Below are 27,599 nucleotides of genomic sequence, written 5' to 3'. Positions count from 1 at the left end.
TAGGTTGATCCCGAATTTCCTGAGAAACCGAAACACTGCTTTCCAGAGTGGTTGCACAAGTTTGCATTCCCACCAGCAATGGGTGAGTGTACCCCTTTCTCCACAACCTCTCCAGCAAAGGCTGTCATTGGTGTTTTTTATTTTAGCCATTCTGACAGGTGTAAGATGGTATCTTAAAGTTGTCTTGATTTGCATTTCCCTGATCGCTAGGGAAGCTGAGCATGACCTTAAGCGTCTTTTGGCCATTTGAAGTTCTTCTGTTGAGAATTCTCTGTTCAGCTCAGTGCCCCATTTTATAATTGGATTGATTAGCCTTTTACCGTCTAGTTTCTTGATTTCTTTATATATTTTGGAGATCAGACCTTTGTCAGTTGCGGGGTTGGTGAAAATCTTCTCCCAGTAAGTGGGTTGCCTTTTTGTCTTAGTGACAGTGTCCTTTGCTTTACAGAAGCTTCTCAGCCTCAAGAGGTCCCATTTATTCAATGATGCCCTTAGCAATGATCCCAATTTTCTCAGGAGATCTTGTCTATTTCCCATTCCCGGGGGGAGGGATCTTTATATGTTTCTAATACGTTCTCCTTGTTACTTAACATCTCTGGGGCCATGGACTATAGGCTCCTTATGCTTTGCTTTACACCTAGTATTCACCTATGCGTGGGTACACACCATGTTTATCTTTCTGGGTCTGGGTTACCTCACTCAGGTTGTTTTTTTTTTTTTCTAGTTCCATCCATTTGCATGCAGATTTCAAGATGTCATTGCTTTTTACCGCTGAGTAGTATTCCATTGTGTAAATGTACCACATTTTCTTTATACAATCTTCAGTTCAGGGGCATCTAGGTGGTTTCCAGGTTCAGGCTATTATGAACAATGCTGCTATACACATTGTTGAACAATTGTCCTTATAGTATGGTTGAGTATCCTTTGGTGGGTATTATTTGATGGGTCCCGAGGTAGGTTGATTCCAAATTTTCTGACAAACAACCATACTGATTTCCAGAGTGGGTGTATAAGTTTGCATTCTCAAAAGCAATAGATGAGTGTTCCCATTACTCCACATCCTTTCCAGCATAAGCTATCATTAGTGTTTTTTATCTTAGCCATTCCAACAGCTGTAAGATGGTATCTCAGAGTTGTTTTGATTTACATTTCCCTGATGCCTAAGGATGTTGAACATTACCTTACGGGTCTTTCAGCCATTTGAAACTCTTCTGTTGAGAATTCTCTGTTTATATCTGTACCCCAATTTTTAACTGTATTATTTGATATTTTGAATTTCTTGAGTTCTTTATATATTTTGGAGATCAGTCTTCATCTCTGCATCTCTAGGATGAAGCTGACTTGATCATGGTGGATGATTTTTATAATGTGTTCTTGAATTCAGCTTGTCAGTATTTTATTGAGTATTTTTATATCTATGTTCATGAGTGAGATTGGTGTGTAATTCTCTTTCTTCACTGAGTCTTTGTGTAGTTTTGGCATCAGAGTAACTGTAGCTTCATAAAAAGAGTTTGGCTATGTTCCTTCAGTTTCTGTTATGTGAAACACTTTGAGGAGTATAGGTATTAGCTATTCTTTGAACTTCTGATCGAATTCTGCAGTGAAACCATCTGACCCTGGACTGTGTTTTGGTTGGGAGGCTTTTGATGACAGTTTCTACTGCCTTGCAGTCTATTTAAATTGCCCACCTGGTCTTGATTTAATTTTAGTATGTGGTATCTATCCAGAAAATTTTCCATTTCTTATAAATTTTCCAATTTTGTGGAGTATAAGTTTCTAAAGTATGACCTAATGATTCTCTGGATTGTCTCAGTGTCTGTTGTTATGTCCCCTTTTCATTTCTTATTTTGTTAATTTGGCTATTCTCTCTCTGCCTTTTGATTAGTTTGGATAAGGGTTTGTCTATCTTGTTAATTTTCTCAAAGAACCAGCTCTTAGCTCTTTGTCTTATTGATTTTTTGTATTGTTTTCTTTGTTTCTATTTTGTTGCTGTCAACACTCAATTTGTTTGTTTCTTGTAATCTACTCCTCCTGGGTGAGTCTGCTACTTTTTATTCTAGAGTTTTCAGGTGTGTTGTTAAGTCAGTAGTGTGAGCTTTCTTCACTTTATTTATGTAGTCACTTAGTGTTATGAACTTTCCTCTTAGCACTGCTTTCATAGGATTGAGTACATTGTGCCTTCATTTTCACTGACTTCTATGAAACCACTGACTTCTTTCTTCATTTTTTACTTGACCCAGTGGTGGTTCAATAGAGCACTGTTTAATTTCCATGTGTTTGTGAGTTTTCTGAAATTAGTGTTGCTGTTGAATTTTAATTTTAAACCATAGTGATCTGATAAGATACAAGACATTATTCCATTTTTTGGGTGTGTGTGTGTGTGTGTGTCTTTGAGTTTTGCTTTGTTACTGAATATGAGGTCAATTTTAGAGAAGGTTCCATGAGGTGCTGAGAAGAACATTTATTCTTTTGTGTTTGGATGAAATGTTCTGTAGATGTCTGTAAAGTCATGATATCTGTTAATTTTCTTATTTCTCTGTTATGTTTCTGTCTGGTTGTCCTGTACATTTGGGAGTATGGACTGTTGAAGTCTCCTATGATTAGTGTGTGGGGTTTGATGTGTGATTTAAGCTTTTGCAATGTTTCTTTTATATATGTGGGTGCTCTTTTTTTATTTTTTATATATAGAAGTTCAGGATTGAGACTTCATATTGATGGATTGTTCCTGTTACAAAATAATGTGTCCTTCTCTGTCTCTTTTTATTGATTTTACTTTGAAGTCTCTTTTTGTTAGAAATTAGGATAGCTATACTTGCTTGTTTTTTAGGTCCATTTGATTGGAAAATCTTTCCCCAACCTTTTTCTCTGAGGTCATGTCTGTCTTTGAGGTTGAGGTGTGTTTCTTGTATACAGCAGAAAGCTGGATCCAGATGTCGTATACACTCTCTTAGCCTGTGTCTTTTTTTTGTATCATTTTTAGTTTTGTTTACACATGCCATTATATCATCTGCAAATAAAGATATTTCTACTTCTTCCCCTCTGATTTTTTATATATTTTTTATTAAAAATTTCCACCTCCTTCCCTCCTCCCACTTCCCTCTAGATTTTTCTTCTAGTACTTTCTGTATGGCTGGATTTGTGAACAGGTTTTGTTTAAATCTGGTTTTGCCATGGAATATCTCTTTTTTCTCATTGATGGTGATAGAAAACTTTGCTGGGGCCGGGCAGTGGTGGCGCACGCCTTTAATCCCAGCACTCGGGAGGCAGAGGCAGGTGGATCTCTGGGAGTTCGAGGCCAGCCTGGTCTACAAGAGCTAGTTCCAGGACAGGCACCAAAGCAACAGAGAAACCCTGTCTCGAAAAACCAAAAAAGAAAAAAAAAAGAAAACTTTGCTGGGTATAGTAGTTTGGTTTTCAGCCATGGTCTTTTATTGTCTGCAGCAATCTGCCCAGGACCTTCTGTGTAGTATGAAACAAACACTTGTTTGTTTCCCGGCCATCAAGCAGCTCAGACACAAAATAGCCAAAAAAAAAACTGTATTAATTAAATCACTGCTTGGCCTATTAGCTCTAGCTTCTTAATAGCTATCTCTTATATATTAATTTATCCCATCTTCATTAATCTGTGCATTACCACGAGGTCATGGCTTACCAGTAAAATTTCAGCATCTGTCTCCAGTTGAGCTACATGGCTTCTCTCTGACTCTGCCTTCTTCTCCCAGCATTGGGTATAGTTTTCCTCACCTAGTTCTACTCTGCCCTATCAACAAGCCAAGGCACTTTCTTTATTTATTAACCAATAAAAGCAACACATATATAAAAGGACCTCCCAAACTATTTTCCCTTTTCTTTTTTAATAAAAAGGAAGGTTTTAACTGCAATATAGCAAAATTACATATAACAGTTATCAAGAAAGAGTTACAGTTACAATATTTATATCTATTTTATCTTTTATCATAAATAAAGAAAACTATAACTATAGCTATCTATTCTCCAACACCATCAAAGAATCCAGAAGGATATAATATTACCTAAGTAAACAGGAAGTGCATTGTAGGCAACTTTCAATACAAGAATTGACAGAGACATCTCACTGCCTGAACAGTCACCCAAAGTTCTTCTGTATCATTGGGACATCCATCTTCAGCCTACAGGCCCATAGTATCCAGCAAACTTTTCCATGAAGTAGGAAGTTTCAAAGACTGTTTTGCCTTTATTGGCAGTTTGTCAGTCACTTTCTTCTGTGTCCTGGAGAATGTCTGCACACTCTTTCATGAAGCAGGAACCCCAAAGGACCATTTCACCTTTAGGCAAGTACAGCAGTCATTTTTCTGTGGATCCTGCATGTCCAGTCACACAGCATAACATCAAGCAGCCCAGGCAAGAGCAGTTTCTTGCCCAAATAGCTAACAAATTCCATGAGGAGCTTCTTTGGTGTCCACTTTTTCTCTTGAAGTTATTGGCTGCCAGGAACAGATGTGTCTCATTGTCATGAAAAGTCCTAAGTTTTTAAAACATCTTAAATGCCATATTCTGAAAGTCTCTGAAAGATTTGAAGTACACCTATTTAACTGAAATATATCTCTATATATCTAGAAAACCTAACAAACATGACTACAAGCTTGACTATTATAGATACTATCTATTAACCTATATTTCTTAATTATACATTACATTTTTCTTTTTAATGAGCTGCACAAACACAAGACCTTAATCAAGAGCAGAAATATACATATAACAAAATTGACCTTAAGTTTGTATCAATAAACCATGATCAATACCAATGCAAATCTCTATAGCATATCCCCCTTTCAATGCAAACAAATATTTATAAACAATATTTGGGAATATGGGCATAGTTCTCTCTAAACTGCTTCCTGCTGTTTTTTGGGCAAAGTAATTTTTTGAGATATGTTCAAAGTGACCTTTTAGGGGTTCTTGGTCCATCAGGCCACATTAGTCTCGAAGGATTCCATAGGTTCTCATCCTCTGTGAAAACAAAAGCAGAAACTCTTTTCTGAAGCAAAATATCCTTAGATCTATATTTTGGATTTAAGATACCTTTAAACTATAGATTTTGGCTTAGCTTAGCAGTCCCCAGAATCAAATATCTCTCTGCAGTCAAAAAATTCAAAGAAAACACAATAGTATACACAATCCAGACTGTTTCTATATATATTTCATCTTTATGTGGCTTATTTTTACTCATTTTAATAAAAGATTGTTTGTACTTTCTCTTTTTAAAGACTTCACATTTTTCTTAAAACATCTACTTCTTTTAATAACTGTTTATAATCTTTTTCTTCTCTCTCCCAAGCCTACATACATTTATCTAGCACTGTAAACTATTTAGAAGTCTATATCTGCTTAAATCTTCCTTTATTGTGTTTCTATAATTATTTTCTGTCCAGGAGTGCTTCTTAAAATGTTAAGTGCTTAAGAACCTAAGTGACAGCATTGCTAGGTGCCTTCTTACTCTGCCTAGTTCAGCATGGTGGAGCTGTTGTTGCCTCTGAAAGCCATGTACATTGCCCCATTTTTAGGCACACAGTGGGTCTATGTTGCCATTAAACAAGTTGTAGCAGTCTGCTCACAAACCCTATTTAAATGCTCTGTCCTGAAAGAGCCAGAGATTGTGCTGGCAACACAGCCCAGGCCCAGGAAACTAAATTTCCAAAACTGTGTGTCCGTTTTTCTCTTACTGCTGAATCAGAAAGACCTCTCTTAAAGGAGCCACAGAAAGCTGACAGCAAGCAAAGCCCATTCTGTAAAAAAAACAAACAAACAAAACTGTAGCTAAACTTTGTTTTTTAGTGTGTGGAATTTCTTTCCAAGCTCTCAGGTTTTATGTGGATACAGTTGATCAGGTTGGAGCAACAATTTGTAGTTGGTGGCTGCTTGTTTGTTTCCAAGCCTCCTGGCAGCTCAAACCTGAAATAACCACACAGAAACTGTATCAATTAAATCACTGCTTGGCCTATTAGGTCTAGACTCTTATTAGCTAGCTTTTACATATTAATTTAACTCATCTCAATTAATCACCATGAGGCTGTGGCTTACAGGGTAAAGTGCCGGCATCTGTCTCCAGTGGAGCTACATGGCTTCTCTCTGACTCTGCCTTCTTCTCCCAGCATTCAGTTTAGTTTTCTTCACCTAGTTTTACTCTGCCCTATCAATAGGCCAAGGCAGTTTCTTTATTCATTAACCAATAAAAATAACACATATACAGAACGACCACCTATACCATCTGGCTTTTATGGGTTTCATTGATATCAGGTGTAATTCTGATAGGTCTGCCTTTATATGTTACTTGACCTTCTTCCTTTGCAGCTCTTAATATTCTTTTTTATTCTGTATGATTTGCATTTTTATTATTATATGACAACGGGACCTTTTCTGGATCCAGTCTATTTGGTGTTCTTTAAATGTCTTGTATCTTCATAGGGATATCTTTCTTTAGGTTGTAAAGTTTTTCTTCTACATTTTTGTTGAATACATTTTCTGTGCCTATGAGTTGGAGTTAATTCCTACTTTTATCCATATTATTTTTAGGTTTAGTCTTTTCTTGTTGTCCAAAATTTCCTGGATGTTTTGTGTTAAGAGTTTGTTAGATTTAGACACACAGGCTGGGTAAACCTTGATTCTGTTATTGGTTTGGATGTTTTCATTGTTATATGATTTAAAGGCTCAAAATTTCCAAATAAGCCCTTGTTTCAATGTAATATAGCAAATTCCATGGCCTCTTAATTTAGCTTTTGCAGGTCCTGAAACCAGAATGTCTTCAAAATTTGTGTATCACTACTAAGCAACACCTGAGAGAGAAAGGCCTAAGTGACTAATAGAATGAAGTCACGTATAAGCTTGTACAGGAGATCCAGCTTCATACAGAGATATATTTTAACAAGAAAACTTCCTAACACCTACTGACAACACACACACAAATCATACTATATAATTTAAAATTTTGAGTACAGCCTATTGTCTCCACATTCATTCAGAAAAGACCTTGCATTTTTTTGTCTTTTTTTAGCATTTTTTTAATTGAGAAAAGAAAAAAAACCAAGTTTCCGCCTCCTCCCAGCCTCCCATTTCCCTCCCCCTCCTCCCACCCTTCTCCCCCTTCCCCAACTCCTCTCCCCCTCCCTCTCCAGTCTAAAGAGCAGTCAGGGTTCCCTGCCCTGTGGTAAGTCCTAGGTCCTCCCCACTCCGTCCATATCTAGGAAGGTGAACATCCAAACTGGCTAGGCTCCCACAAAGCCAGCACATTAAGTAGGATCAAAACCCCATGCCATTGTCCTTGGCTTCTCATCAGCCCTCATTGTTCGCCATGTTCAGAGAGTCCAGTTTTATCCCATGCTTTTTCAGTCACAGTCCAGCTGGCCTTGGTGAGCTCCCAATAGATCAGCTCCACTGTCTCAGTGGGTGGGTGCACCCTTCGTGGTCCCGACTTTTTTGCTAATGTTCTCCCTCCTTCTGCTCCTCATTGGGATTTTGGGAGCTCAGTCCAGTGCTCCAGTATGGGTCTCTGTCTCTATCTCCATCCATCATCAGATGAAGGTTCATAGCCAAGAGGATAACTATATGTTTTTCCTTGGGTTCACCTTCTTACTTAGCTTCTTTAGGTTCACCAATTGTAGACACCGTGACCCTCATTTATGGCTAGAAACCAATTATGAGTGAGTACATCCCATGTTCATCTTTTTGGGTCTGGATACCTCACTCAGGATAATGTTTTCTATTTCCATCCATTTGCATGCAAAATTCGAGAAGTCATTGTTTTTTACCGCAGCGTAGTACTCTAATGTGTAATATTCCACACTTTCTTCATCCATTCTTCCATTGAAAGGCATCTAGGTTGTTTCCAGGTTCTGGCTATTACAAATAATACTGCTATGAACATAGTTGAACAAATGCTCTTGTCATATGATAGGGCATCTCCTGGGTATCTTTCCAGGAGTGGTATTACTGGATCCAGGGGTAGGTTGATCCTGAATTTCCTGAGAAACCGAAACACTGATTTCCAAAGTGGTTGCACAAGATTGCATTCCCACCAGCAATGGATGAGGGTATCCCTTCCTCCACAGCCTCTCTAGCAAAGGCTATCATTGGAGTTTTTGATTTTAGCCATTCAGACAGGTGTAAATTGATATCTCAAAGTTGTTTTGATTTGCATTTCCCTGATCGCTAAGCAGGTTGAGCATGACCTTAAGCGTCTTTTGGCCATTTGAACTTCTTCTGTTGAGAATTCTCTGTTCAGTTCAGTGCCCCATTGTTTAATTGGGTTAATTAGCACTTTAAATTCTAGTTTCTTGAGTTCTCTATATATTTTGGATATCAGACCTTTGTCTGTTGCGGTGTTGGTGAAGATCTTCTCCCAGTCAGTAGGTTGCCTTTTTGTCTTAGTGACAGTGTCCTTTGCTTTACAGAAGCTTCTCAGTTTTAGTAGGTCCAATTTATTCAATGTTGTCCTTAATGTCTGTGCTGCTGGGGTTACACATAGGACGTGATCTCCTGTGCCCATCGGTTGTAGGGTACTTCCCACTTTCTCATCTATCAGGTTCAATGTGTTCACTGATACTGAGGTCTTTAATCCATTTGGACTTGAGTTTTGTGCATGGTGATAGATAAGGGTCTATTTTCATTCTTCTACAGGTTGACATACAGTTATGCCAGCACCATTTGTTGAAAATGCTTTCTTTCTTCCATTGTATACTTTTAGCTCCTTTATCGAAAATGAGGTGTTCATAGGTTTGTGGGTTAAAATTTGGGTCTTCTATACGATTCCATTGGTCGACTTCTCTGTTTTTATGCCAGTACCACACTGTTTTCATCACTGTAGCTCTGTAATAGAGTTTCAAGTCAGGGATGGTAATGCCTCCAGAAGATCCTCTATTGTATAGGATTGTTTTGGCTATCCTGGGTTTTTTGTTTTTCCATATAAAGTTGATTATTGTCCTCTCCAGATCTGTGAAGAATTTTGATGGGACCTTGATGGGATTGCATTGAATCTATAAATTGCCTTTGGTAGAATTGCCATTTTTACTATGTTGATCCTCCCAACCAAGAGCAAGGGATGTCCATCCATTTTCTGGTATCCTCTTCAATTTCTTTCTTCAATGCCTTAAAGTTCTTGTCAAATAGATCTTTCACTTCCCTGGTTAGAGTTACCCCAAGATATTTTATGCTGTTTGTGGCTATCGTGAAAGGTGAAGCTTCTCTGATTTCCCTCTCTGCTTCCATATCCTTTGTGTATAAGAGGGTGACTGATATTTTGGAGTTGATCTTGTATCCTGCCACATTACTAAAGCTGTTTATCAGCTGTAAAAGTTCTTTGGTGGAGTTTTGGGGGTCGCTTATGTACACTATCATGTCATCTGCAAATAACGAAAGTTTCACTTCTTCCTTTCCAATTCGAATCCCGTTGATCCCATTATGTTGTCTTATTGCTATTGCTAGAACTTCAAGCACTATATTGAAGAGGTATGGCGAGAGTAGACATCCTTGTCGTGTTCCTGAGTTGAGTGGGATGGCTTTGAGTTTCTCTCCATTTAATTGATGTTAGCTATCGGCTTGCTGTATATAGGTTTTATTATATTTAGGTATGACCCTTTTATCTCTTATCTCTCCAATACTTTTATCATAAATGGATGTTGAATTTTGTCAAATGCTTTTTCAGCATCTAGTGAAATGATCATATTGTTTTTTTCTTTCAGTTTATTTATATGATGGATTACATTGATAGATTTTTGTATGTTGAACCAGCCCTGCATCTCAGGAATGAAGCCTACTTGATCATAATAGATAATTTTTCTAATATGTTCTTGGATTCAGTTTGCCAGTATTTTGTTGAGGATTTTTGCTTCAATGTTCATGAGTGAGATTGGCCTATAATTCTCTTTCTTGGTTGAGTCTTTGTGTGGTTTTGGTATCAGAGTAACTGTAGCTTCATAAAAGGAATTTGGCAATGCCTCTTCTGTTTCTATATTGTGAAATACATTAAGGAGTATAGGTATTAGGTCATCTTGGAAGTTCTGGTAGAATTCCGCATTGAAACCATCTGGTCCTGGGCATTTTTTGGTAGGGAGGTTTTTGATAACCGCTTCTAATTCTTTGCGACTAACAGGTCTATTTAGATTGTTCACCTGGTCCTGGTTTAACTTTGGTATATGGTATTTATCTAAAAAAGTGTCCATTTCCTTTACATTTTCCAGTTTTGTGGCATATAGGCTTTTGTAGTAAGATCTAATGCTTCTCTGAATTTCCTCTGTGTGTGCTTATGTCCCCCTTTTCATTTCTGATCTTATTAATTTGCATATTCTTTCTCTGCCGTTTGATTAGTTTGGATAGGGGTTTGTCAATCTTGTTGGTTTACTCTATAAACCAGCTTTTCGTTTCATTGATTCTTAATCCAAAATTTTCTGTGTTTCTATTTTGTTGATCTCAGCCCTCAGTTTGATTATTTCCAGTCTCCTACTCCTTCTAGGTCAGTCTGCTTCTTTTTTTTCAAGAGCTTTCAGGTGGGCTGTTAAGTCTCCAATATGTGCTTTCTCTGTTTTCTTTATGTGGGCACATAGTGCGATGAACTTTCCTCTTAGCACTGCGTTCATAGTGTCCCATAAGTTCGAGTATGTTGTTTCTTTATTTTCATTGATTTCCAGGAAGACTTTAATTTCTTTCTTTACTTCTTCCTTAATCCAGGTATGGTTCCGTAGTTGACTGTTCAGTTTCTATGAGTTTGTAGGCTTTCTGGGGGTAGCATTGTTGTTGAATTCTAACTCTAATCCATGGTGATCTGATAAGACACAGGTGGTTACTAATATTTTTTTGTAACTGTGTAAGTTAGCTTTGCTACTGAGTATGTGGTCAATTTTCGAGAAGGTTCCATGAGCTGCAGAGAAGAACGTATATTCTTTCCTCTTTGTGTGGAATAATCTATTAAGTCCATTTGTTTCATTACCTCCATTAACTCTCTTATTTCTCTGTTAGGTTTCTGTTTCATTGACCTGTCCATTGGTGAGAGAGGAGTGTTGAAGTCTCCTACTATTAGTGTGTGCGGTTTGATGGCTGCCTTGAGTTTTAGTAATGTTTCTTTTACGTACGTGGGTGCTTTTATATTAGGGGCATAGATATTCAGGATTGAGACTTCATCCTGATGACTTGTTCCTGATATGAGTATAAAATGTCCCTCTCCATCTCTTCTGATTGATTTAAGTTTGAAGTCAACTTTGTTAGAAATTAGTATGGCCACACCTGCTTGTTTCTTAGGTTCATTTGCTTGATAAGCCTTTTCCCAGCCCTTTACTCTGAGTAGGTGCCTGTCTTTGTGGTTGAGGTGTGTTTCTTGTAGACAGCAGAATGTTGGATCCTGTTTTCTTATCCAATCTCTTAGCCTGTGCCTTTTTATAGGTGAGTTGAGCCCATTGACATTAAGTGATATTAATGACCAGTGGTTGTTAACTCTGGTCACTTTTTTAGTAATAGGGTTTGTGTGTTTTTCTTCTTTGAGTTGTGCTGGTGAAGGGTTTCTAGATGTCTGAGTTATTGTGGTCATTGTTGGACTCCTTGGTTAGTGATTTTCCTTCTATTATTTTCTGTAAGGCTGGATTTGTGGCTAGGTATTGTTTAAATTTGTTTTTATCCTGGAAAATTTTGTTTTCTCCATTTATAGTGAACGAAAGCTTGGCTGGATATAGTAGTCTGGGCTTGCAACCATGGTCTCTTAGTTTTTGCAGTACATCTATCCAGGCCCTTCTTGCTTTCATGGTTTCCATAGAGAAGTCAGGTATAAGTCTGATAGGTTTACCTTTATAAGTAACTTGGCCTTTTTCCTTTGCGGCTCTTAATATTCTTTCTTCATTCTGTATATTTTGTGTTTTGATTATTATATGGCTAGGGGATGTTTTTTTTTTTTTGATCCAGCCTATTTGGTGTTCTGTATGCTTCTTGAACCTTATAGGTACAACTTTCTTCAGGTTGGGAAAGTTTTCTTCTATAATTTTATTAAGTATATTTTCTGGACCGTTGAGCTGCACTTCTTCTCCTTCTTCTACTCCAATTATTCTTAGGTTTGGTGTTGTTATTGTGTCCCATATTTCCTGAATGTTTTGTGATGAGAGTTTGTTGGACTTGCTGTTTTCTTTGATCAATGCGTTTATTTTCTCCATGTTATCTTCAGAATCTGAGATTCTTTCTTCTGTCTCTTGTATTCTGCTAGTTATGCTTGTTTCTGTAGTCTCTATTCGTTTTCCTAGATTTTCCATGTCCAGCCGGCCCTCTGTTTGTATTTTCTTCTTTGCCTCCATTTCAGTTTTCAAGTCATGAACTGTTTCCATTATCTGCTTGATTGTTTTTCCTTGGTTTCCTAGGGTATCATTCACTGATTTACTCAGTTCCTCAAACTTTCTGTTATACTTCTCATCCATTTCTATAAGGGCATTGTTTATATGCTGTTTAAGGGCCTCTATCACTTTCATAAAGTCAGTTTTTTCTACTTCTTCTTGATTAAGGTGTTCATGTCCTACTGTTGTGAGGTCACTGGGTTCTGGTGGTTTCCTTGTGTTTTTCAGATTGTTGGGTGAATTCTTGCATTGGCTTCTCCCCATCTCTTCCTCCCAATATTCTCCTATGGATCTTCTTTTACAGGATCAGGTCTTCTTGCCCACTGATGTACCTTCCCAGTGATGTCACTCCCCAGTGATGTTTCTCCTGGTGTCCAGATCGGATCTCCTTTCTGCTTGGTTAGCTCACAAACAAAGGGCCCACCCTGCTTGCTGCAGGCAGGCTATGGGGACAAAGGAGCTACTGTGCTCCCCTTTGCCCTCTGCTTCGGGTTAGGTCCCAGCGCCCAAGCAGGCTGAGCTGGGAGGTGCTCCTCTGCCAAAGAAGGGAGGGAGGGAGGGAGACAGGGGGTGGGGGGATCTGTATGTAAGCTGGATGGGATAGGAAGAGAGAGGAGGTATCGGGCAGTATAGCCCCTGTAGGATGACCAGGAAGTGTAGGTGGGCTGTTCCCGGGTGCCGCAGCACTCACTCACCACAATGATGTTTCACTAGCTGCCCAGATCGAAACTCCATGCTGCTTGGTTAGCTCGCAAACAAAGGGCCCACCCTGCTTGCTGCAGGCAGGCTATGGGGACAAAGGAGCTACTGCGCTCCCCTTTGCCCTCCGCTTCAGGTTAGGTCCCAGCGCCCAAGCCTCTTCTATAATTTTATTAAGTATATTTTCTGGACTGTTGAGCTGCACTTCTTCTCCTTCTTCTACTCCAATTATTCTTAGGTTTGGTCTTTTTATTGTGTCCCATATTTCCTGAATGTTTTGTGATGAGAGTTTGTTGGACTTGCTGTTTTCTTTGATCAATGCGTTTATTTTCTCCATGTTATCTTCAGAATCTGAGATTCTTTCTTCTGTCTCTTGTATTCTGCTAGTTATGCTTGTTTCTGTAGTCTCTATTCGTTTTCCTAGATTTTCCATGTCCAGGCGGCCCTCTGTTTGTATTTTCTTCTTTGCCTCCATTTCAGTTTTCAAGTCATGAACTGTTTCCATTATCTGCTTGATTGTTTTTCCTTGGTTTCCTAGGATATCATTCACTGATTTACTCAGTTCCTCAAACTTTCTGTTATACTTCTCATCCATTTCTATAAGGGCATTGTTTATATGCTGTTTAAGGGCCTCTATCACTTTCATAAAGTCAGTTTTTTCTACTTCTTCTTGATTAAGGTGTTCATGTCCTACTGTTGTGAGGTCACTGGGTTCTGGTGGTTTCATGTTGTTTTTCAGCTTGTTGGGTGAATTCTTGCATTGGCGCCTGCCCATCTCTTCCCCCGAATGCTCCCCTATGGATCTTCTCTTACAGGATCAGTTCTTCTTGCCGACTGATGTACCTTCCCAGTGATGTCACTCCCCAGTGATGTTTCTCCTGGTGTCCAGATCGGATCTCTGTCCTCCTTGGGTAGCACGCAAACAAAAGGCCCACCCTGCTTGCTGCAGGCAGGCTATGTAGACAAAGGAACCACTGCCCTCCCCTTTGCCCTCCCGATTCGGGTTAGGTCCCAGCGCCCAAGCAGGCTGAGCTGGGAGGTGCTATGCCGCCAAAGAGGGGAGGGAGGGAGAGAGGGAGACAGGGGGTGGGGGGATCTGTATGTAAGCTGGATGGGATGGGAAGAGAGAGGAGGTATCGGGCAGTATAGCCCCTGCAGAATGACCAGGAAGTGTAGGAGGGATGAGGAACGTCTGAGTTCCCTGTTTCCGGCTGCCACCGCACTCACTCACCACAATGATGTCTCTGCCAGTGCCCAGATAGAAACTCCATGCTGCTTGGGTATCTCACAAACAAAGGGCCTACCCTGCTTGCTGCAGGCAGGCTATGGAGACAAAGGAGCTACCCTCCATTAATTCTCTTATTTCTCTGTTAGGTTTCTGTCCGATTGACCTGTCCATTGGTGAGAGAGGAGTGTTGAAGTCTCCTACTATTAGTGTGTGTGGTTTGATGGCTGCCTTGAGTTTTAGCAATGTTTCTATTATGTACGTGGGTGCTTTTTTATTAGGGGCATAGATGTTCAGGATCGAGACTTCATCCTGATGAACTGTTCCTGTTATGAGTATAAAATGTCCCTCTCCATCTCTTCTGATTGATTTAAGTTTGAAGTCAACTTTGTTAGAAATTAGTATGGCCACACCTGCTCGTTTCTTAGGTCCATTTGCTTGATAAGCCTTTTCCCAACCCTTTACTCTGAGTAGGTGCCTGTCTTTGTGGTTGAAGTGTGTTTCTTGTAAACAGCAGAATGTTGGATCCTGTTTCCTTATCCAGTCTCTTAGCCTGTGCCTTTTTATAGGTGAGTTGAGTCCATTGACATTAAGTGATATTAATGACCAGTGGTTGTTAACTCTGGTCACTTTTTTAGTAATAGGGTTTATGTGTTTTTCTTCTTTGAGTTGTGCTGGTGAAGGGTTTCTAGATGTCTGAGTTATTGTGGTCATTGTTGGACTCCTTGGTTAGTGATTTTCCTTCTATTATTTTCTGTAAGGCTGGATTTGTGGCTAGGTATTGTTTAAATTTGTTTTTATCCTGGAAAATTTTGTTTTCTCCATTTATAGTGAATGAAAGCTTGGCTGGATATAGTAGTCTGGGCTTGCAACCATGGTCTCTTAGTTTTTGCAGTACATCTATCCAGGCCCTTCTTGCTTTCATGGTTTCCATAGAGAAGTCAGGTATAAGTCTGATAGGTTTACCTTTATAAGTAACTTGGCCTTTTTCCTTTGCGGCTCTTAATATTCTTCCTTTATTCTGTATATTTTGTGTTTTGATTATTATATGGCTAGGGGATGTTTTTTTTTGATCCAGCCTATTTGGTGTTCTGTATGCTTCTTGAACCTTCATAGGTATATCTTTCTTTAGGTTGTGAAAGTTTTCTTCTATAATTTTATTAAATAAATTTTCTGGACCGTTGAGCTGCACTTCTTCTCCTTCTTCTACTCCAATTATTCTTAGGTTTGGTGTTGTTATTGTGTCCCATATTTCCTGAATGTTTTGTGATGAGAGTTTGTTGGACTTGCTGTTTTCTTTGATCAGTGTGTTTATTTTCTCTATGGTATCTTCAGTATCTGAGATTCTTTCTTCTAAGTTTTGTATTCTGTTGGTTATGCTTGTTTCTGTAGACTCTGTTTGTTTACTTAAATTTTCCATGTCCAGCCAGCCCTCTGTTTGTGTTTTCTTCTTTGCCTCCATTTCAGTTTTCAAGTCTTGAACTGTTTCCATTATCTGTTTGATTGTTTTTCCTTGGTTTCCTAGGGTATCATTCACTGAGTTATTCAATTCTTCAAACTTTCTGGTATATTTCTCATCCATTTCTATAAGGGTGTTCTTTACATGCTGTTTAAGGGCATCAATCACTTTCATGAAGTCAATCTTTTCTACTGCTTCTTGATTAAGGTGTTCATGTCTTCCCATTGTGAGGTCGCTGGTTTCTGGTGGCTTCATGTTGCTTTTCAGCTTGTTGGGTGAATTCTTGCATTGGTGTCTGCCCATCTCTTCTTCCAAATGCTCCCTTATGGATCTTCTTTTACCGGATCAGTTCTTCTTGCCTACTGATGTACCTTCTCAGTGATGGCTCTCCCTAGTGATGGCTCTCCTGGTGCCGAGATCAGATCTCCGTGCCCAATGATGGCTCTCCCCATTGCTGGCTCTCCTGGCACCCAGATCAGGTCCCCGTGCTGGTTGGGTAGCTCGTAAACAAAGCACCCACCTTGCTTGGTGCAGGCAGGCTATAGAAACAAAGGAACTCCTGTCTGCTTGGTTGCTTTGAGGATTCAGACCCAGTGCCCAGACAGGCTGGGCTGGGTGATGTTATGTGTCAAAAGAGGGCAGGGGGGCCAAAGTGGGGAGGGTTCTGGATGCAAGCTGGGTGGGATAGGAAGAAAGAGGCAGTATGCAGGGAGTAAAGGCCCTGCAGAGAGCCCAAGAAGGATAGGGGTTTGAGGAACTTCTGAGTTCCCTGTCCCGGGCTGGCGCTGCAGGGTCAGAAACTCACCCCAGTGTTGGCTCTCCTGGTCCCGAGAGATCAGGTCTCCATCCTGGTTGGGTAGCTCATAAACAAAGCGCCTACCTTGCTTGGTGCAGGCAGGCTATAGAAACAAAGGAACTCCTGTCAGCTTGGTTGCCCTGAGGATTGGGACCCAGTGCCCAGACAGACTGGGCTGGGTAATGTTATTTGTTGAAAGAGGGCGGGGGTGCGAAGTGGGGAGGGTTCTGGATGCAAGCTGGGTGGTATAGGAAGAAAGAGGCAATATGCAGGGAGTAGAGGCCCTGCAGAGAGGATAGGGGGTTGAGGCAAGACCTTGCATTTTTGAGAGCATTTAGATACACCTACTCTTGACTGAGACTAAAACTGTATCAGTCATACTCTGGCATTGGACCCACTTACAGTTGTAACAATGCTGAGTACCCACAAGTCTACAGCTGAAAGGTGAAATCAAATTACTAGATCCCAGTACTGCATTTGGATTCTACAAATGGTTCTAACTCTATATAATGACTAACGTAGTTACATAAGCCACAATATAATATCACACGTGGTTGCTATGTGGGAATGCATACCTAGTATCACATTATATAGGCCAAAGACTTACCATTAGAGATGAATTTGTTATATCTCCAACTACCAGGAGAGTGAACTTCAGCATGTTTTGGGAGGCCTTACCACCAGAGGAAGCCCTAAACTGTCAGTGACCCATTAGATTACTGAGCCTTGTTTTATTTCAAAGGTGGGACTCACCAAGCAGTGTAACTTTCAAGGCATTTCAATTTATTTGCCAAGCAAATTAACTCTGTCTTATGATTCTTTATACATCTAAGTTCTTTTCTCTGTTATCACAATTTGACTATATGCCATGGTAAGGTTAAGCCTCCATGGGACCACATCTATTGTTCCCATAAACTTCGAAGGTGCAGATTCCTGCTGCTATCACCTCTTTCTTCCACCTAATGAATATGCACTCCAAAGGCTGCAGACTCTGTTCTCCCCTGGTGCCACAGTGCAATTCTACCTGTCTTTAATTGTTCGAGTCATTCAGTCTCCTTTATCCTTCCCTGACTTCCTCAGTGTTATGTCTCCTACCCCTACCACTCTCTATTAAAAGCACCGTGGCCTCTTGCATTCTAAAAAACTACACAGACAGTAAAATCCAAACTTATTGTCATAGACCTCGGATATTTAAACAGATATCAAAATTACACACACATCTGTCTGAAGTTATCTCCTATAAGGCTGTTAGATATGTTAATCATCCTGTGGCCTTATCTCACACACCACACAGACACCAAGCTCGTAAAATTACCCTAGAGACACAATATATGGAATAATTAAAACTTCTTTCATACTACCACCTCCCTGAATCTGGGGTTCCCCCTCATGACAAGTGGCCCTCATGTTTCCTACAACAGACATATCTTTGCTCTGTCAAGACTCACAGAAATTTTGTGCTCCTCCAGTTTCATCCTTCATGCCCAATTTTTATAAAATGAGATACAACCATCCAACCTAAAGGTGATAGCACACTATATTGTGGCTCCACAACAGAGTTTCACATTCCTCTACTTTTTTCCTTCCAGTACCTTCAAACCTAAAGCCATGTGGAAATACTCTCGTATCTCCTGCCTTCTCCCATTTAATACCAATTATCCCCCGCCCCTGCCCCTGGACAGATGTCACCAACGTCCCATTCCTGTTACAGTGTTCCTCATTGCTGCGTGGAGACAGGCCAGAGTGGCCACAGCAACCATTGCTCTAACCCAGCATTGAAAGCCATTAGTGCTAACCTACAAGTTCCCCCAAACTCCACTATTTCAATTTTCTAAAGCAAGACACATACTAGGCCTGCTTTGTGAAGGTCAGAAAACTCAACAAATACAGAGTTGACAATAAATTTGTCATCAAATCTCTATTAGCTAGTTCAGCTGGTATTTGTACCATTCATTGTTCTTGTTTTTGGATTAACACCTCCAACGAAGGCTTCACTCTAACAAAACTTGAACCAAACTAGCATCATTAGTCATACTCTATAATTCTAAGCAAAAATCTGTAATTTACACAAAATGCTGGTGAAGTCTCACTTGATGTGTTTGCGTACCCAATACCAAGCAAATACTAAAACCACCTGCCTTTTAAGCTTCGGTCACTTCATGTTTTTACTTAGTTTTCTTATACTATCATAATAGTATACTCTCTGTACTCATCTACTCAATCCTTATAAAAGTGACTCTCTTTCCTACTTCTAGAAACTGTTTCCAAATTCTCTAGGAGTCTCTTCCATTCAATCCATTCAACTATCTCTCAAGTAAATGAGTTTGAAACTAATAACAAGATATTCACAATTCAACAATAACATAAGGCTATGTGTGTTTTTCTTTTTCTTTTTTCTTTTTCCTGTACTGTCTTGAAGTGGTTTTTGAGACCCTGTCAGTGGCTGGCCAGTTTCCTTTCTTGAACAGTTGATTAAGTCCACACCCCAACTACTTCCCTTATCAGGGTCTCATGTTCTGAGGCCCTTTATGAATCTACCCTAATCATCCTAAGGTCAGACAACAGACAATTTGGGGGCAGTTCCTGAGCCCTACAACCCACTAGAATTATTTAAATCAACCAACCTGGGCCCATAGCTAACCCCACCCTGCCTACTGTATATAAATTGTTTCCTATCCCTCCACATAGCTGTACCCATCCTCAGGAAGGATTCACTGTGTGACCTGGCCAGCAGCCTTCTCTGCAGTTGTAAGTAACATGAGGAACTATCTTTTATCTAGACACGTATTCTTATGAACCTAACCATTAAAAAGATCTTATAAACAGAGTTCTACCTGTTTCTCAATATATTAAAGTTACAAAGCTTAAACTCAAGCTTTCCCAAAGCTTTATGTTTAACAAGTAAGTCTTAATAAATATTGAAATGTGGGGTAGGGATATGATTGATTAGTTACACCAATTCTTTGATTATTTCAACATTCATTCTAATCTGTGTTGTAAGTAGACTTGATTATTTCTTTAAATACTATATCCTATACAAATTACAAACTTCATCTATCATAATCTTTTTAGCATCCCAAATGTTTTGCAAGTTAGTATTTCACAACCTTGAAATTGGCAAAGGAATGTTAATAGTTAAAGCAATGTTGGTAAAAATAGACCAATTTCAGCATGACGCAGCACTTACATGATCCTAACATTCAGGAAGCTGAGGCAGAAGTTCAAGTTCAAAGTCAGCCTAGAATACATAGTGAGGCCTTGTGTCAACAAGTCAAAAGAAAACGAGATCAGTATGTTCATTATCCTGGATTCTCAACATAAAAAAGTATTGCTTCTTAAAACCTAAAACTATATAGTTTGTGCATTTAATTTTGTTTTCAAATTGCTTTTATTTTTATATTATGTATACAAGGAGTGGAGCCATGGCACATATGTGGAGGTCAAAGGATGACTTGAAGGTATTCTGCCATGAGGGTCCTCCTGTGTGTTATCACAATCAGGTCCTCAGGGCTCGGAGGAAGTTCCTTAACCTGGCTGGCATTCATCTAATTTTCTAACATGTTAGGTTCTCTTTTATATGCCAGGCTTTTAACAACCTTAATAGCTTACTTCAATGATTATAAACATTACATTCTTGAGTTTAACACTTACACAAATTCTATGGATTTAACATTTTTAAGCATCTATTCCTTCTTCTAGGATTGTAAAGTCACTTACTCGAATGAAGGGAAGGGACTTAGGACCCTAAAGTTGAGGTTACTGTGCTGAGAATCATGACTCAGGGTAAAGTGTCAATAAAACATCTGAGAGAGGATCAGAGACCTGAGACCATGAATGTGCAGGGTGCCTGGCCTGAGACAAAGGTCGGCATGTGGTAACAACCTTACACATCTTGTAGACTTTTACCCAACTTTTAAGTTACACCCTCACCTGGTCAATGCAAATCTATTTACATTCTAATACACTTAAATTTGACTAATTTATATTTTTATTATTGGACTCTGTAACCTTTTTATATCTTTCAAAGGTATAGCAATCATATTTTATTGACCATTTCCTGCATAATAAGCACTATCCTATGGATATTTTATTTTACAGTGTTATGTAAATGTACATCAAGTTCACCAAGTTCACTGCTCTGCAGCTAACTGCCTGCTAGGTTTTGCATGTGCCTGCACAATAGCTCTGCAAAGACTCCACAGGGCCTCTCAGCTAATCGTAGAACCTGCATCTTGCCTGAACATTCTTCCTACTTTTTCAGAGAGAACATGGGTGCCCATTTAGAGCATTTAAGATTTCCACGAAAATATTTTGACCTCTTTTAATATTTTAGATTTATTTTATATATGTGAAGGTTTTGCCTGTATGTATGTATGTGTGAATATATGTATGTTTGTATGTATGCCTGATTCTTATAGAGGACCTTAGATCACCTGGAACTGAATTATGGACAGTTATAAGCTAACTTGTGGGTGCTGGGAATCAAAGCTGGGCCCTCTGCAAAAACAAGTGTTATTAACCACTGAGTCATCTCTCTAACACCCTATTTTATTTTCAGGTCCATTCCTACTAATGTCTAGTTTACTTTTTCTATTTGCTCAAAACATTTGTTGCAAATATTCTCTTCAGAATAAAAAAGTAAGGAAAGAAGGAAAAAAAGAAGAAAGTAAAGAAGGGAGGACATAAAAAGGAGGAAGGAATGGAGGGAGGTAAAAATAAATCTTTTGCATCAGCACTGGTCAGTGTAGGCAGGTGGGCCAGGCACAGAAGTATCTGTGCTGGGAGGCAGAGGAGACTGTGTTAACTTTCTGAAAGTGCTAATAAAAGCACAAAACAAGACTATGCCTTTCAATGAAGGCCAGGGTGAGCGAAATGAGTGCTTTACTCTCCAGCCTCCTCGACACAGCTGCCTGTGTTCCTTTCTGTCTAATTACTGTTCCTCCTTACCTTACCTCAATTCGTCATGATTATTTAAGGTAGAACAATGGCATGCCAAAAGCAAACAGACATCAGCAGGATGCTGTTATTCTGAATACAATGTTTAAGCATGAGGACTATTTAATTGGTCTACAACCATAGTCCCAAAGGGACCTACACATGCATTTATACTACTATATGCTTTTATCAACCAGAGACAGTCAAGGGTATTATCATTCCAGATTGTCTACCAACTGCTGAATACCTGTGTCAGATGGAATTCTACAGATATTGCCACGATCCAATAGAGAAAGCTGAGTGATTATTCTAATTCTTCATGTGAGCAGTATCAGTGTTTGTCCTTTGGGGTCTGGCTTATTTTACTTAGCATATGCTAAAGTAATTTTACTCTTTCAAATGCCTTCTTTAGAGATATACCACACTTCACTCACCCAGGTATCTGACAACAGTCATGCCGTTGTTCCACTGTGCTATGGGTGGGTGCACTAATCGCTCCAGTCTCCGCTCTCACTCATTTTAGGTCCATTTCCAACAGTAGAGTGGCAACCACAAGGTGATAATATTGTATTAAAAGTTTGTAAGGAATTGCCTTTCAATTTGCATTATGGCTATGCCATTTTATCCCTGCTAGAATGAACAGGATTTTTTATGTTTCCACATCATAGACAACATCTTCTATTTTCCAGAATGCATGTGATTGTTTGCTTGTTTGTTTGCTTAATAACTATAATTGCAGGCAGATGTACTTTAAAGATAACCACCCAAAATAATCCTGTGCATTCATTGGATTCACATGGGCACTGAAGTTCTACTATGAAAAAAAAAAAGTCAGTCACAATCAACTCTACTTCCTGTTTTCTTTTTCGGTCTTGTAAAACAAGGAAAATGGCAGGTGTGTCTTTAGGCTTCTCTTGAAGGTCTTTGGAAAGAGTGTTTGCAAAGCTGTTAGTCCACGCTTAGAAAGATATGCCATAGGCAGAGGCTGCTTCTTCGTTCCCGGAAGCTCAAACATGAATTAATCACACAGAAACTGTATTAATTACAACACTGATTGGCCAACCAATCACTTAGGCATATTGCTAACTATTATATTTTAAATTAACTCATTTATATTATTTTATATTTTACTGTTAAGGCTCCAGAGTATCTTTCTCCTTCAGCAACTACATGGTGTCTCGCTGACTCTGTCTCCTTTCTCCCAGAATTCATTTTAGTTTTTCTGCCTAAACCTATTCTGTGCTGCCACAGGTTCAAAGCCACTTTTTTATTAGCCAATGGTAATAAAACATGCAGCATACAGAGTGGAATCACACATCAACCTGCCTTTCACTTTTACTTGTTCTCACATCTCTTTCTTGCATAATTTTCTCTTCATAGCTCATGGTCTAACACACAGTCAGTAGTTTTTCTTTACTGCTGTGGTTCACAAAATAATCTATGAAACTCAGGGCAAACTGTTTTGACCATAGTGATCCCTGAGGCACTTCTCATTAAGTGGAACCAAAGGTCAATATAAGAGCCTTACTGCTCCATAACCCACTGAATGCAATGAAATCTTTATCAATGTTAAAACCTTTATTGGTCTCATTCCTTAAAACAGCTTCACTGTGCTCAGAAAATGATTTTATTTTTCTCATAAAGTTATAAATTGCAGTATTTCTGAGGGTGTAGGTCTAGACAAATATTTGCAGTGGACAAAATCTACCTGAGCAGTGCCACAGAATCTGGTGACTTAGAAGCCTTCAATGTCTAAAAACTGCTTTCATTCTAGATGGCTCTAGATCCAGGCATGCAAAGATGATAGAATTATGACCTCAAATGAAAAGTTCCCATAGTACCTCAATTAATAAGAAAAACATAAATTTAACAATCGTAGATCTACATAAACACAGCAAAGGTTTTTATTTATATTTTATTTACATTTAATCCGTCTTTTTGTTTTTATATAATAATAAAAGTTTGAAATTATGTATTTTCCATGTAGGTCAGGTTAAAATCATTTAAGAAAAACAATAAAACAAATAATAGCCGAGAAAGTAAGAAAGCAAATGAATGACAATGTATTCCTATATATATCACTCATTTATAAATTTTTTGCATGTATTTATTTTATGTGTGTTTGTGTGGGATGTACACATGCTATGGAGAATAAGTAGAGGTCAGAGGACAACTTGCAAGAGTTTGTTCTGTCCAACTACCATGTGGGCCCAAGGAATCAAACCCAGGTTGTCAAGGCTTGGTGGCAGCTACTTTTACCCACTAAGCCATCTCATCAGCCCAATTGTCATCAATGTTGACAATAATTGTCATTTCCTGGAAATTGAGGTTACTTTCTAGTTAATCTATATGAATAAAAATCTCCCCTACTTTCCTAGGTCAAGACAGAAGGGTAAACTGGACAGTTGTAACTGAGTTCTTTGCTTCTATAAGTGAGGCAGAATATTTTACTTCCTGTCTGAAGCAGCTGCCAGAGGTGATTGAAGGGGCATCAGATCCTTTCATTTACAAAGTTAAAATAGAACACTGCCTTGACATTGTATTTTCAAGAATGTGAGAGTTTTAGTCCTACTAAAGATATTTCTGAGCCTAGAGGCTTGGCGTGACTTCCCCTGACTTACCTGCCCATGGTGGTCATGGTCTCTTCCATTCTTATCCCCAGATGGCTAATGCAGTCTGAGCAAAGCTAATAGCCATGATTTCCATTACCAAGCTAAGATGGTCTTAGATTTTTCAAAGGCAAGTGAATCAGTATAAACATTTTTATGTGTATTTTTATTCTGTCTTTGACATCATGCATTCTAAATCATTCATTTCACCATCCCTTCGTATCCATCCTCTGCACCTGCACCCCCAAAAACAAAACAATATTTAAGAGAAAAACAAAAAGAAAAATTTTAAACTATCATAATGGAAGCTGTAGTATGACACAGCGAGTCATGCATACTTTATCCATACATCTTTACCTTGCAAGTGTTCATTGCAGAGTCATTGATTTGGTTCAAGGCCTCTGGTTTCTATTGTACCATCGATGTGGGGCCTTCACTAGGGTATGTCTTGGATATCCTGTTGTTGTCCTGTGTTGTAAATATCCTTCAGCTTTGGAGGTCAGATCCCTCACATGCTCCAGCATGTCATAAAAAGGGTGCATGTTGGGGCAGACCAAGACATAATCCTGGTTCTGGGTCTGGATGCTGTAGAGTTGGTCCACCAACCAGCTCTTCCCGTCTTCACCACCAGGGTGAGCTCTCCAGCATTGCCCCAGCTAATTCAGCTCTTGAGCAAGAAGTGGGGCAGATTCTCTTTTCACACCCTCATAGTCTGCTCTCCCACACCTATACCTTTAGGGCCAGCTCTGTTGTATAGTCCAGGTGAGGTACAGGTGCCACTCTTCGAAGTGCTACAGCTGGTGCGGGATAGGGACAGCCCTCCTGCTCTTATGACCCCAGGACCAGATCCTCCACCTGTTTCTAGTGTTGATGGGTGAGAGGTTGGGGAGAGGGCGCCTCTCCTCTGTCCATGCTACCACGTGTCTGATGAGTAATGGGGTGCAGCTCTCCTTTACTCATAACATCATGGCTGGGCCACGCTTACCTCAGACCACTGGGCAGATCTGCTGTGCTGCCTAGGTGAGGTGTAGGGCCTGTTTCCTGAGTGCTGCAGCTGGTGTGTGTGTGGGGGTGGGGGGGCGTGTAACCTCTCTCATCTGTTACAAGTGGTAAGGGCAAGGGGTAAAGGGGGATTATTTCTCATCTTCCCACACTGCCATATGACAGACATTTAGATAAGAAACATAAGAAAAACTAAACCTGATTGGCTTATGAATTATAGATTGTATAGCTAAGATAGCTTGTTTTACAAAACAACATAGCCAATTCAGTTCATCACCCATCCCCCACACTGTCACTTCCAGTCCTGATTCCAAAAGAATGGTACCCTGTTATTTCTCTGTAAGAACTGCTCTGCTAGACTCCTACCGCTGATCTAGCCACAAAGCCTCAGAACCTAACTTTGCCATACTATACTTGGCTATTTGTTGAACTTTTATCCTGCTCTCTACTTACAGAGCTAGAACTGAAGGGTTTCTTAACCATAATTAAATGTTACTTCTAGTCTGTAGAAAATAGGTTAGCATGGGTCCTGCTCTTGGGGCAACAACGTAAGGATGTATTTTACTGTGTAGGGTCACATTTACCTCCTTCTTAGGGATTTCTTGGGGTCTTTCAAAGGAGAAAATTGCTCGCATCCTCACAAACACAACCCTCACCTCATCTTAAGCTGATGTGCTATGATGTGAGAGACACTGGAGAACTGCTCCAATTCTCTCTCTCTCTCTCTCTCTCTCTCTCTCTCTCTCTCTCTCTCTCTGGACTGTAAATGATTGAGACAGTCCACTGAGGGAAATGTATTCCCCTATGTAATGGTTTTTGAGCTTAAAATTTTCATGTAAAGCACGGGTTAAATTGGAAGAAACTTTCTTTTTAAGCTATGTTCCCTTTCACAACCTGCTGTAAATTTGTATCAAGATGGTTAAGAATTCAAATTCAGGGAGGTTTAGTTTGGGGACAAGAGTCAGATACATCCAAGGCAAGCTAGATACTCTCCAGAGTAAAATAGCCAAGGGATAGCATTAGAAAACAGTGAGCGTGGAACGAGCAAGATGGAATCTGATACAAGCAAGGAACGATGAGAGGAAAGCCTCATTTTCTTAGATCTGTCACCCAACTGCCATTCTGACCTCTGGTTTCCCTAAAGCAATTGCTTTTACAAAGTAAACATACATACAATTTGAAAGTCTATCTGCAATGGCCATGCAATTATGTTGTACAATATAATGAGATGGAAAGAGCACAAAAACTAGGGTTTGAGGCCATGGGAGTGGGGTGGGGTGGGGGAGGCTACTTTGCTTAGAAATATTCTTAGGTCTCCTGAAATGGCATCAAGCAGCAGCAACAAACCCAAACTGAAAGAAAATCTTTGCTGAGCCTGCCTGTAGACACCTTAAGACCTAAAAGATCTTTTCTCTCAAGCTCACTCCAGGGGGGTGGTACTAGTCCACATAGAAGGGCAGATTTGGTTTCTGAGAGAGAAGCCCTGTGGGCAGATGATAGTGACAAATCTGGAGCCTCAAGTCTTGAACACTTATTTTTGGGGTCATATTTACAATAGAAGACTGCCTGGAAATTTCAGCCATGTTTGAGAAAAGGAATAAAAAAATTTAAAGCAATGGTTATGTAAGTACAATCCTTAGGCCAACATCACCAACTTCACTTGGATACTAAAAATGAGTACACCACCCCAGCTTTCACCCAGACCTACTTACACTGGTGGTAAAGTAGGGCAGTAACCTTTCACAACATTCCAGATGGTTCTAATGCATACTTCTGTCTCAAAGCCAGTGGTTGAAAGGCACGTGGTAAAGAGTATCATTCTCCAAAGATTATCCTGAGATTTTCATTTCCAATCACTTAGTTTTAATTTCTTATGCCATGGAGTTCAGTAATACTGATCCCTTGGTTTCTCCAAACCTCAAATTTTTCTCCAAACAAGTACTCCTTTATCTCCCAAGAGTATCATCATCATGCAAAAACAATAAAATAAAATGTCTTTTCCATGTGTTTATCTCGTTAGAATTTTTTTTTACTTATATGAGACAGCAAAGTAGTATTTAAAAATTGCATAGCATCTTAACTGTCAGTAGGTCAAAAAAACTATAGAAACCTATTTTTCTCTTATGTTTTTAAATATAAGACTTTTGAAAAAATAAATGAATATTTTTAAGTCTATGTTCATTATAATCACCAAATAACTCAGATATGAATGAAGTAAAGTTTGGTAGCCTTTCCTTCTTTCCAAGCATGGGCCTTTCAGGGTCACAGCCCCTGACTGTGTCTACCCGTGAACTCTTATGTCACCGAGGGTATAAACTTGTATGTGCAGAAAACTTCATATACAGAATCAGGATCATTGTATGCTACTGTTCAGAAACTAAGCCTTTACAGATAAAATAGCAGAAGCACAGTTACCTTATATCATCCATCCCGTTAGATTTTTGAACGCCTGCTCTTCAGTTAGCATTCTGACATATTTATCTCCATTTACTCCTTTTAAGTTCTTAGTGGGTTTGTAAAAATGAAGTGTAAGGTA

The sequence above is a fragment of the Microtus pennsylvanicus genome, chromosome 5 (genome assembly GCF_037038515.1).
Source record: "Microtus pennsylvanicus isolate mMicPen1 chromosome 5, mMicPen1.hap1, whole genome shotgun sequence".
Classification (NCBI taxonomy): Eukaryota; Metazoa; Chordata; class Mammalia; order Rodentia; family Cricetidae; genus Microtus; species Microtus pennsylvanicus.
Note: the sequence above shows the minus strand (reverse complement) of the source record.